This window comes from Perognathus longimembris, chromosome 10 (genome assembly GCF_023159225.1).
Source record: "Perognathus longimembris pacificus isolate PPM17 chromosome 10, ASM2315922v1, whole genome shotgun sequence".
NCBI lineage: Eukaryota > Metazoa > Chordata > Mammalia > Rodentia > Heteromyidae > Perognathus > Perognathus longimembris.
In genome coordinates, this window is record NC_063170.1 from 4,220,483 (window position 1) to 4,231,447 (window position 10,965).

Consider the following 10,965-nt stretch of genomic DNA (forward strand, 5'->3'; position numbering starts at 1 on the left):
GGACTTGTGCATTAAAATATATTCACAGGGCCTCCAAGGCCAGGCTTCATCCTATCCTTGTACTAAAAAAAAATAACCAGTAACAATTTTTTTTTTTTTATTTTGGTGCTAGGGCTGGAACTCGGGGCCCTGGGCACTGTCTCTTAACTTCTCAAGCCCAGCACTCAACCCACAGCACCACTTCCAGCTTTTTGGTAGTTTATTGGAGACAAGAGTCTCAAATTTTCCTGCTCTGGCTGGCTTCAAACAGCATTCCTCAGATCCCAGCCTCCTGAGTAGCTATTCAGCTATTTCTTAAAAAAAAATACACAAACTCAAACTTGCTAGGCAGGTCTTCTACCACTTGAGCCATACCTCCAGTCCATTCTGTTTTGATTTTTCAGATAGGGTCCTAACAGTTTTGCCTGGGCTAGCCTTAAAACCACAATCCTCTTAACTATGTCTTCGGTGTAGCTACACTAGAAGTGTATACCATTGTCCCCAGATCGTGTGTTGAAGTAGAGCAGAGGATATGAAGCTGAGAAGCAGGACTTGATTGGGGGGGGGGCCTCAAGGTGGGGGACAGGCACTAGGCTCAGACCAAAGCCCCCTCCCAGAAGACCTATGAGGACCAAGAGGGAGACGGCCCTGAGGACAAGGCGAGGGTCACCATTGGAAGACAGCTCTAGGCTTTGTCGGGAGCGGGAGCGGCTGGAGCCCTAGGAAAGAAGCTGCGGCCACTGAGACCTAGGAAGACAGAGTGGGAGGCCTGGGGAGGAGGGGGGTGGGTACCTCTCACCTCGGCGGGGCAACCCAACCAAGGACAAGGAGTGACCCCAAGGGCAGCGACCCACCCACTTCTGGGACCTAGAATTATGCAGAAAGACCAGCACAGCACGTGGGCTTTATTTCAAGCCTCTCCAACTCTACTGCTTCCTGACACTGGCCTGACCTCCAGAATGACCACAGACCTCCCTGTCTCTGGGAGCCATCTCGCCCTCCCCGTCACTATCTGCACTGCCCACACTCAGCAGCAAGCCATGGCTCTGCGGAGGAGCCAGCCACAAGCGACCACTATGCTGGGACAGTGCACACCCCACCTGCCATTAGGCAGTCACACAACGGCCTTGCGTGCTCTAGTGTTAGCCCCACAGTACTGTTTTAGGGTTGAAGAAATGGCGGTTTGGTTAGGTCAGGTCCTCTTCCCCATGTGTGGAGGTGGCCGTGCACACCCCACCCCCACCCCCCACCCCCGTCCCTCTCCCCCCCCCCCCCCCCCCGGGAAGCTGCCCCGCCCGCAAGCGCATGGGCTGCAACACCTGCCACTTCACTACCAGCGCAGGCGAAAATCCATTCCTCAAATAGACCGGAAGTGTCACCGGATTCTAGCCTGCCCACGGCGCTGGTGGGAAGTCGGTCTCCATAAACACACACATTATTTTGGAGATGAGAGTCTCTGGACAAGCAGAGCTGGCAATGGGGGTGAAGTGGGAGAACTGGTTGTTGGTTGTGGTGGTGGTTTATTGGTGGTGGTGGTTGTTTTTAAACTAGCAGCAGTAGTCACAACAGGAACACTGGGGGCCATTTGGGGACCAGGACATAAAATCTTCCTCTAGCACCAGACAGAAACACATGGCCAGCACTCAGGGGTGTTGTCTGGGCACACAGCACAGCAGAGGGCTCAGGTCCAAAAGGAAAGCCAGCCCCTGGGCTCAGAGTCCTGAGGCACAAAGAAGTGAAAAAAATAAACCACCTGTAGCAAGCTGGGGCTATGACTGTGCACCTGCCCAACAGCTCGTCCTGGAAAAGGGTAGTGCTGCTGCTACCTGGGCCCACTCAGCACCCCAGCCCGGCATGACCAAGTCCCTGTGCCCGCCACAGAGAGTCCGAGGACAGCTCTGCACGGCGCTGGCTTCCCTGGAGCACACGCGGGTGGAGAAGAGCCCAGTGTGGCCAGGTGGCGAGGCAGATCAGCTTTCACTCGGCAGCTGCTTCCGGATCACCTACTATGTGTGGGGCTGGTGCCAGCCGGGCTGGCCTGCGTCCCCCGCCCTGGCCTCCAGCCGGGAACTCAGCACCCAGGCTGTAGAAAGGAGGCCATGCATGCGGGGGCAGGAAGTCCCCGCACTGGCCCCACAGGCAGGGATGGGTGCCAGCAGGCCTCACTCTGAGGACGTTCTCACCCCACAGAAACTGTGACCCCATCACGGGAACAGGTATGCTAAGTACCTGAATTTGATCGTGACACACGTGGACGTGTAGCAAACCGCACATGGTGCCCCACAGATATACGCGGTTATCACATGTCAACCAGAAGATAGCACACACAGGACTCCGTGTTTATGTGAAGGGCAGCTCCTATCCAGCGGGCAGAGGAGAGGATGCAGATAATCCCCCCAGGACGGAGCCACAAGGCCCTGCCTGGGTTTGATACCCAGCACACATACCTCAAAGGCTCACACTGCCTAAAGACAGGAACAATGGAGGAAAAGAATTCATCCAATATAAACTGAGAAATTCTACCTGACAGCAAAGTAAATAAGTAAAACAGATAAAGCTTTGGGAGAGCCAGCTCTAAGGGCTGATTTGGGGAAAGGCTGCTTTTCTTGCGCGTACTGAACACCAAAGCTGCCACTTGGCTGAGAAGCGAAGCGCTGTTCGGGGAGTTCCACCCAACAACCAGGGTGGAAAGGCAGCCTTACAACACGGCTACTCTGCGAGCTCTGAGCAAGTGGCGGGCCGGGGCATGACCGTGATGACCGGTCCAAGACCGGCAAAGCCCATGGGGGGGGGGGTGCTCAGACGGCCCGGGCTCCCGGCACCGGGACCACCTGGACGTGGGGGGTCTCTGGAGAGGCAGAGGGCAGCGCAGAGGGATTCCTGAGAAGGACTCACCCAGAGCCCTCTTCACCCAAACCTCTAAACGGGGGATCTCTGAAAGAAATACGGGGCCAGTGGCTCACACCTGCAATCCCAGCACTTGAGAGGCTGAGGCAGGAGACTTGAAAGTTCAAGGCCAGCCGAGGCTACACGGTGTGACCTTGTCTCAGGGGAGGGGGGGGGAGTGGAAATACAATGTGAGTCATACAATAGCTTTAAATCTTGTGGAAGCCACATTTTTATCAAGTAAAAGAATTAGTAAAATCAATGTCAATGTATTTTATTATATGTTTATTTGTAAGTACACAGTAACATTTATATAATAAATATATTGCTATACTTATGTTATAATTACATTTTGGTACTAATATTATACATTCGTATATCATTTTACTATGTTACCACATTACGTATTCATACATTATTTACATTAATCATTATACTAGTTACAATAGTTACTATTTTATAATTGATGTATTTTATTAACCCAATATAGTAAGCATGTTTTTTCAACACACAATCATAAAAGTTTTAAGATATTTTACACTTTTTTCCTACTAGGGTCTTTATAGCCTGCATTTTACACTTCACTGCATTACGTGGCTGACAGTAGCTGCAGTACTGGACAGCACAGGTCTAGAACTATCTAGAAATTCACAGGAAAGCATAGGACACAGAGGAACACATTCAATGACACACAAGGAAGCAATCACTAAAACCTGCAATATGGAAACTTCTAAAGCCAAATTTCTGGATTGGCTAAGTGACTTAAAACCCCTTAGGAGACACATTAGCAGATACAAGGTGTGCTGCGTCTGGATCTGTACTTACCAAACCACAGCAAAAAGCATTTAGGAGACAATTAGGCGATGTGGACTGACCACATCTGACATCAGGTCGCCATCTTTCGTTTCTTAGAGAATAGCACTGCATTTATGTTTATTCTTTAAAGAACTCTACTTAAGTAACACTGGGGATTTGTGCCAGAGCAATTCAGCGGCTGGGGCACAGGGCAGGCCCTGGGTTCACCCTGCTCAGACTGTCGCCATGCACACTGGACACACAGATGGCCTGTGTTTACTTTTCTATGTCCTCAGTGTGTGTGTTTGAATTCCCAATGAAAACGTGCACTTTGTAAGGACATATACATGAATCTAAGGCAGGTCTGGCCCAATAGTGGGAAGGGCAGTGGTGGGTGGAGCCTCGAGGAGCAATAGCTCTGGAATCCCGCCTGGAGGACTTACATCCTCCTTTGTCCTGGCTAGTTGGGCCACTTTAAGCTAAGCCTCAACTTCCTGTCTGCTACATGGAGCCTAGGATAACCAAGCTTCCGCTGAGGCTGTCCTGAGGACTGGTGAAGTCCTCCAGACTAAATAAGACCTAAGTGCTCCGAGCTTCATGGAGGAGGAAACATGAGCAAGACCCTCGAGGAAGCAGCTATCTGTCCCTGAGCAATTCCCGTCACCAGGTCGCCTTGGCTCCTGACCAGGGAAGCGGAGGCCCTGGCGGGGGGTCCTCCAAGCCCTGGGGCAGCAGTGAGGACACTAATCAGGGGAGCCAGAGCCAAAGTCAGTAGGACTTTTGCCAAATGCCCCATCAGAGATGTAAGAAAAGCACCTTCACCTGAAATCGTGACGTGAACTGATGGGGAAGCAAGGCGCACCTTGGCAGCCAGATGGGGTTTACACACACACAGCTCCTGACAAAGGAAGGCCCTCCGCCACTCCCGCCAGTCCTCCTCCAGCTCCAGTCACAGGGGACAGCCAGCTGCTCTCTCCCGTCAGCCAAGGAGACAAGAAGACGGCAACACGAGGGGCTGTCCCAGTTAAGACCCAGCCACAGATGACGGGCGGGGGCAGGTGGGCCCTGGGACAGGGAGCCACGCCAAGCCCTTGGGTGGTCCGGAGAGGAGTCCTGGGCCCCCACCACTGCTTGGGGGGTGGGGCAGGACGTGTGGCCACACCAGCCCAAGCTCTCAAGCTGGCGTGAGGGAAGCAGACGGGGCAGGAGGGGGACAGCTGGGCGGTGAGCACCCGCCTATGCCAGGCACGCACGCTGCAACAGCAAAGTCACTCGTTCTTTCACCTGAAAGCCACATGCTCAGAGAAGCACAGAAGTGGCCCGCGCAGGAAGACAGAGGGCCTCCATCTGAAGTCCAGGCACCAGTCTCCAAAAGCATGCTCACCCCCGTCCAAGGGCCCACAGAATACTTGCTCCCCACATCACCTCTGGGCTGTTGGGGGGAGGCAGGGTCCTGTCTAGGGTATTTCTCTCCACGGTGGATGGGGCTGATGAAATCCCGCAGGAGGAAGGCGTTGTTAGTACTGAATCACTTGCACCCAGCTTTGCACAGGGACCTATGGCCCTAGTCTCTCAGAAGAGTAGGCCTTGATTTCAAAAGCAACATACAAATGACTCCTGAGGCAAAGTGAGAGGGAACCTGGACTGCCCTCAAGAGTTCATTGCTCCCAGGCACACTGGCTCACACTTGCAATCCCAGCTACTTTGGAGGTGGAGATCATGAGAACTATAATTCAAGATTAGTCAAGGCAAAAAGTGAGACCTCATCTCAACCAATAAGCCAAGCACAGTGGTTCATCTCTGTGGTCCAGACACAGAGGCATAGGTAGCAGGATTGCAGTTTAAGTTCAAACAAAAAATCTTGGGAAATAACTGAGGCATAAGGGGTTGGAAATACAGCTCAGATGGCAGAGTGGCTGCCTAGGAAGTGTGAGACACTGAGTTCAAACACCGCTGGGGCTGTGTTCAGACACTCACACTAAGTTACCAGTGCCAAGAAAGTGGAGCTTGCTCCCGAGCTGCACCTCAAACGAAGCCCGTGCAGATGAGGGATGGGGTGAGGGTCCCAGCCCCACACAGACCACCCTCCCAGACCTTCCTCTGGGCCAGCACCTCAGGGCAGGTGGCGAATGACAACACCTCCCAGCACCCCCTGACCAGGCTATTCGTGCCTGGGACTTTCTCCAGGAGACAGAGACAGATACCCATGGCCAGAAGCACCCGTATGGAAGGGGCTCCAGTCACACCAGCCAGGCCCACTCAGGCACGACTCCTCCTCCATGGGAAGACAACATCTACCATTTGCTTAAACAAATGCCAAACAAGAAACACATTCTGTGCTTCCTCATGCACACACAGACTCTCTGGACGGGTCTGTTGCCTCTAGGGGGGGGAGGACGGGGCCATGGGGAGAGGGAGATTTGGGGGGCACTTCCTTACTTCCTGAGACCTGCAGAGGCAGGCCCTCTCCATTCAAATGGACACGTCAGACACAGGGTGTGGTGTTCCATGGGCCACTGCACCTCGGATGCCCCCTTAACCAGGGGTGGGTGGACAGGCTTGCTTGAAAGCCCGACAAAAGCCAGCAAGAAAACGGGAAACGTGAAAGGCACCAGTAGTCTCCCCAGCAGTCTGGGCACAATCAACACAGGCCCATCCCCAGAGCCCAGGCCTTTTGCTCCTCCAAGAACCCCAAGTACTGGGGCTAGGAATATGGCCTAGTGGCAAGAGTGCTTGTCTCCTCTACATGAGGCCCTGGGTTCGATTCCCCAGCACCACATAGGCAGAAAACAGCCAGAAGTAGCGCTGTGGCTCAAGTGGCAGAGTGCTAGCCTTGAGCAAAAAGAAGCCAGGGACAGTGCTCAGGCCCTGAGTCCAAGGCCCAGGACTGGCAAAAAAAAAAAAAAAAAAAAAGAACCCCAAGTACAAAGCAAGCGGGATCAACCCCAGGCACCCCGCAGCCTCCCAGCCAGGATCTCATTGAGATCTCCTGTGTAAGCCTATAAGCCTTGTGAAATGTCGCGTTCCGCTCCAAATCTACGCCTGCTCTAATAGCAAAATAATATTATAAACAATTCCCTGGTTAAACGGTTTAACCTCTGGTACTCACCAAATCTCAAGTGGATGCTGCCAGAAATGAGCTCCTGGCTTAAAAGTACGTGCAAGTGAGGTTGCCTAACCTTTCGCCTCCCAAGCAAAAACACTCATTCCAACTAGAAGGGGCGTGTTGAAAATTCCTCCTTAGATGACTTAACTCTGTCCCTCTGAACTGACAAGCCAAATGGACACATGGCAAGAAATTAAAAACAAAAAGGCCTCATTTAGCCTCTGGTTTCTCGAATGGGTCCGGAATTGGCCCTGGCTCCAGCACCACGGTTTTCTAAGCTGTGTGATCCGGAGGACGCTGGTGACCAATGCGTACCGACGCTCAGCGTACAGCAGCTCCCACCCCTCACTCAGGCCAGCCTGTTACGCCCAAGGGGGACCAGAAGTCCCAGAGGGAAAGTGGTCAACCGGAGCCACGGCCTCAGGGAGTTCTGACCCTCCCCAGGAGGTGTCCCTTGCACAGCCTGACAGGTAGGGGCAGACCTTCAGTTCCCAAACCAAGAAAGCACCAGGCTTCCGGCAGGGTGTAGGGTGCTCTGGCCTCGCCTCTGCTGCGTTAAGAAGGGAAGCGGCTGTACACAACCGGCTGCTGGCCACGAGACCCAGGGACCCACGGCAGGATCCTAACGGCTCTTCCTCTTTTCCCTGGGCTCACAAAGGGTCGCCCTTCTCCTGCCTCCTTACCTTCCCCTTGAGGTATGTACAATGGTGAGGGATGACTTGCCTTGCCCGAGGAATGTGAGAGGTGGCGTGTGTCACTAGCAGGCTGTACAGTGGCCCAGGCTGTAGGCACGTGCTCACGAGCAATGCCACCAGCCTGGGCCCCCAGGCAAGAGGATGAGCAAGGACCCCTGCAGATGTGCCCTGAACATGCAGCCTGGAGGGGAAGTAAACATCTTGTGTATGAAATGAAAAGGCTGCCAGTGGGTATGTTTGTCACTGCAGAGACCTGGCCTGACTGACTGATACAAGGGATTCCAGAGTCTGGTCTATGGCACACTTTTCTAACTCTCTGTGAGGAAAGCCTGATTTTACGTTTTTCCGAACCTACCAAAGATGAGTTGTTTTTTTAATGAACACCTTCACTGTAATGTCAGGTTGCTAGACGGTTCTATACCTTTATTCCTACTCCCTGTAGTTTTCTCTTATGGTAATATTGGGCTGCAGACCACCCTGGGAACAGCCAGGCTAGGAGTGCAACAGAGCTAGGCCCAGGCAGGCTGAGGCCCCAGTATCTTGTCTAATTGAACCTTCCCAAGCTTCAACGACCCCTTAGGGCTTTCAGGAGAAGACTTAACTATAAAGCACACTGAGAAAAACACCAGGTATGAAGACACACCCAGGAAAGGCCAGCTGCCCATCCATAGCCTCACCTGCTCCTAGCTGACACCTACGATGTAGACAGGCCCGGCAGCTAGCTGAGGGGCCTGGGGCGCAGGCCATGGGCTGCAGAGGACAAGGAAGATGGCTGAACACTGGGATTCACATCTAGACACCTGCTGAGACAAGATGAGCAGACCACCCGAGACAGGAAGGTCCACCTGGAACCAGAGGACAGAAGTCACCGCCTAGCGCACAGGGAAGGGAAAGGGAACGCACACCCGTCGTGCAGCAGCCCCGCTGGCTTCACTGCGGGTCTGGGACTAAGGGGATGGGCAGACCAAGCACCTCTGGAACGGCAGTGGTCGCCAGCCTGGGACGGCGGCCCCAGGCCTGTGGGAAATGGGAGTGTGTGCGTGGCTCATGGGCTCACGCTCACGACTTCTGGGGATTTTGTTTTTCAATCTTTTCCAATTCAAACAACAGGTAATTGGAATGTGCTTGGTTAATGTCACAGTGTAATCATTTGCCAAACAAAGCAATGATTGTCAAGATTATAAGGGTAGCGATTTGCCTCTCAGGAGGGTGGGTCTTGAATGTGATGTTACCTTCCAGAATGGCTGTCTTCCATCTTTGTCGTCTTGCTCCCTGCTGTGTGAGGTCCCCAAGGAATGTTCATGAGCCAGTGAGCAAAGACTCTCCTCCCTCCATTCTATGGGTCACTAAGGCACCCCAGGAGGGGCAGGCACTTCCCCTCCTGAGCTCACAGTGCCGTGACACCCCAACACCATCTTGAACGCTTAAGACATAAGCTGACCACACAGTTGACCTCCAAACCAAGATCCACCTGAGAATAAATGAGGTATGACTGATAATGAGATCGTCTCTGGACACATGGCCACCCACTCACACAGCATCTTGTGATGGCTCGGCGGCCATGACCCACACAGTGAACTAGACTCCCTGGTAGGAAACCCAACTCTGCCACTGACCAATTGGGTAACTTAACCACTGTGGGCCTCAGTTTCCCCAGCTGAACAATGTAGCTGGATTGCAACAACAACAAAAAAAGTCCTCCAGCCATGCTCACTCAGGGTGAGCACTAGGGTCAATCTATATTTCTCCAATAGGAAATTGAGGCGAAAGGGAAACAAGTAGTATGCCAGTGGTGGCAGAACCAGACTCAACAGCTAAGGCTCTGGGTTCTGCCTGGCAGGCAGCGCGTGTGTGTGCGCTCTCGCGCTCTCTCTCTCTCTCTCTCTCTCTCTCTCCCCTTCTTCAGGAATCTGGGACTCGGGTCAAGTGGAACCACAAGGCGCTGTGGGCAGCACGTGGTCCTAGACACTGCAGATCTCCCCTTGGGACCAAGAGTGGCTGAATCAAAGGAGCAGATGGGGTCCCCTGAGGCCTTGGGGAGCATGCAAATCAAGAGGCTTCAGCCCCAAAATAGAAGGCTGTGTGCGTCACAACCCCCAAGTTCCCCTTTGCGTTTCTTGACAAATTACTCGATCTCAGAAACTCCTCTGCAAGACAAAACTGGAACATAACTTCTAACACCATCCAACTGGGGTCATTTCACCAACACCAACGGCCAGGTTCACCAGGAAAACTGAGGGCACCTCCCTGGAGTTTCCGATTCCTGGTAGATCTTAGAAAGCTCAGGCACACAGCAGCTCCTGGAAGCTGAAGGAAGTGGTTTGCCTTTGCTTATTTTCCAAAGGATAACTGCCAGATTTGCTCGTAAAAAAAAAAAAAACTTTTTAACCAATTGGCAGGGGCCACCTGCACAATCCACTGACTTCGCATCTCCTTGGTGTGTCCCCTTGGTAGCTTAGCTCCTGGGGCCTTTAAAGCAGCAGGTGCTGGGTGGGGCCTTGGCACCTAGCAGAGGGAGACAGGGAAGAGGGAGGGAGGAAGAGAGGGAATTTGGGTAAAGAACCCCATTCACCAAAAACACAGTGAAGCCATAGCCTCCCCTCCCAGTGCCAGGCAGCACTGAACTTGGGCTGGAGTTGGTGTAGGTGATGTCAAAGGAGGGGAAGGGGCGGGGGAGGGGGAGGGGGAGTGACAAGGGTGCCTCCCTGGATGCAGGGTGTGCTTCCAGCTTGGAGAAGGGCAGGGGAAAGAAAGGGGGCAGGGGAGGGGAGGGGACAAGGCCGCCTTGTACTTGGACATGGAGAAGAAAGGGCAGGGCACCACCAGAAAAGACCGTCCCAGCAAAGCACAGGAAGAAGGAGCATCCAGCGTGCCTGGCAGAGGAATCTGGAAGCTTCGGACAGACAGGGCCAAAATAGTTGAGTCTCGCCTGCCGACAACCAACAAGCCCAGGCTTGACTTGGAAACCTCCTGCAGCAAGTGGCAGCCCTGGGCAGGACAGGCTGCGGCCCGCACAGAGGTCCCATGCAGGAACCTGCTCGGGAGGGGGCGGGGGGGGGGGAGGAGCAAGGACAGCCAGGAAGTAGACAACTAGAGCAGGGAAGTGTCAACTTTCTGCCTCAATCCCATGGAAAGCTCTTGGGACAAGGCCATGCACCCATCCCCAACCATGAAGGCGAGAGGACAGGTTGTGGGGTGCTGGGGGAGGGGGGGTGGACAGGAAGTGAGGACATGGCTGGGTCAAGGCTGCCTCCTCAACTGAGGTCACGGGCCCAGGAGAGGGTGAGCCGTGGTGAAGGGAGACAGGCAAGCCCAGACCTGCAGAACCACTTCCCTCTCCGTGCTGACAGAGAGAAAACCCAGAACAATCTAGAGACTGGGGTGCAGCTTAGGGGCATGTGGTGCACGTATGTGAGCGGTTTGTGCGTGTGGAAGCAGGCATGTTCTCTGTGCACAGCTGTCAGGCGTGTCCATGTGTGACCTTGGCAGTGAGGGCTGTGGCCA

The 10,965-nt window shown here is 53.7% G+C and overlaps 1 protein-coding gene across 1 annotated transcript in view; it reads right to left on the reverse strand.

The window, feature by feature from the left end:
* LOC125358139 (c-Maf inducing protein) overlaps positions 1 to 10,965 on the reverse strand; it is a 139,244-nt gene that overhangs the window by 94,549 nt on the left and 33,730 nt on the right.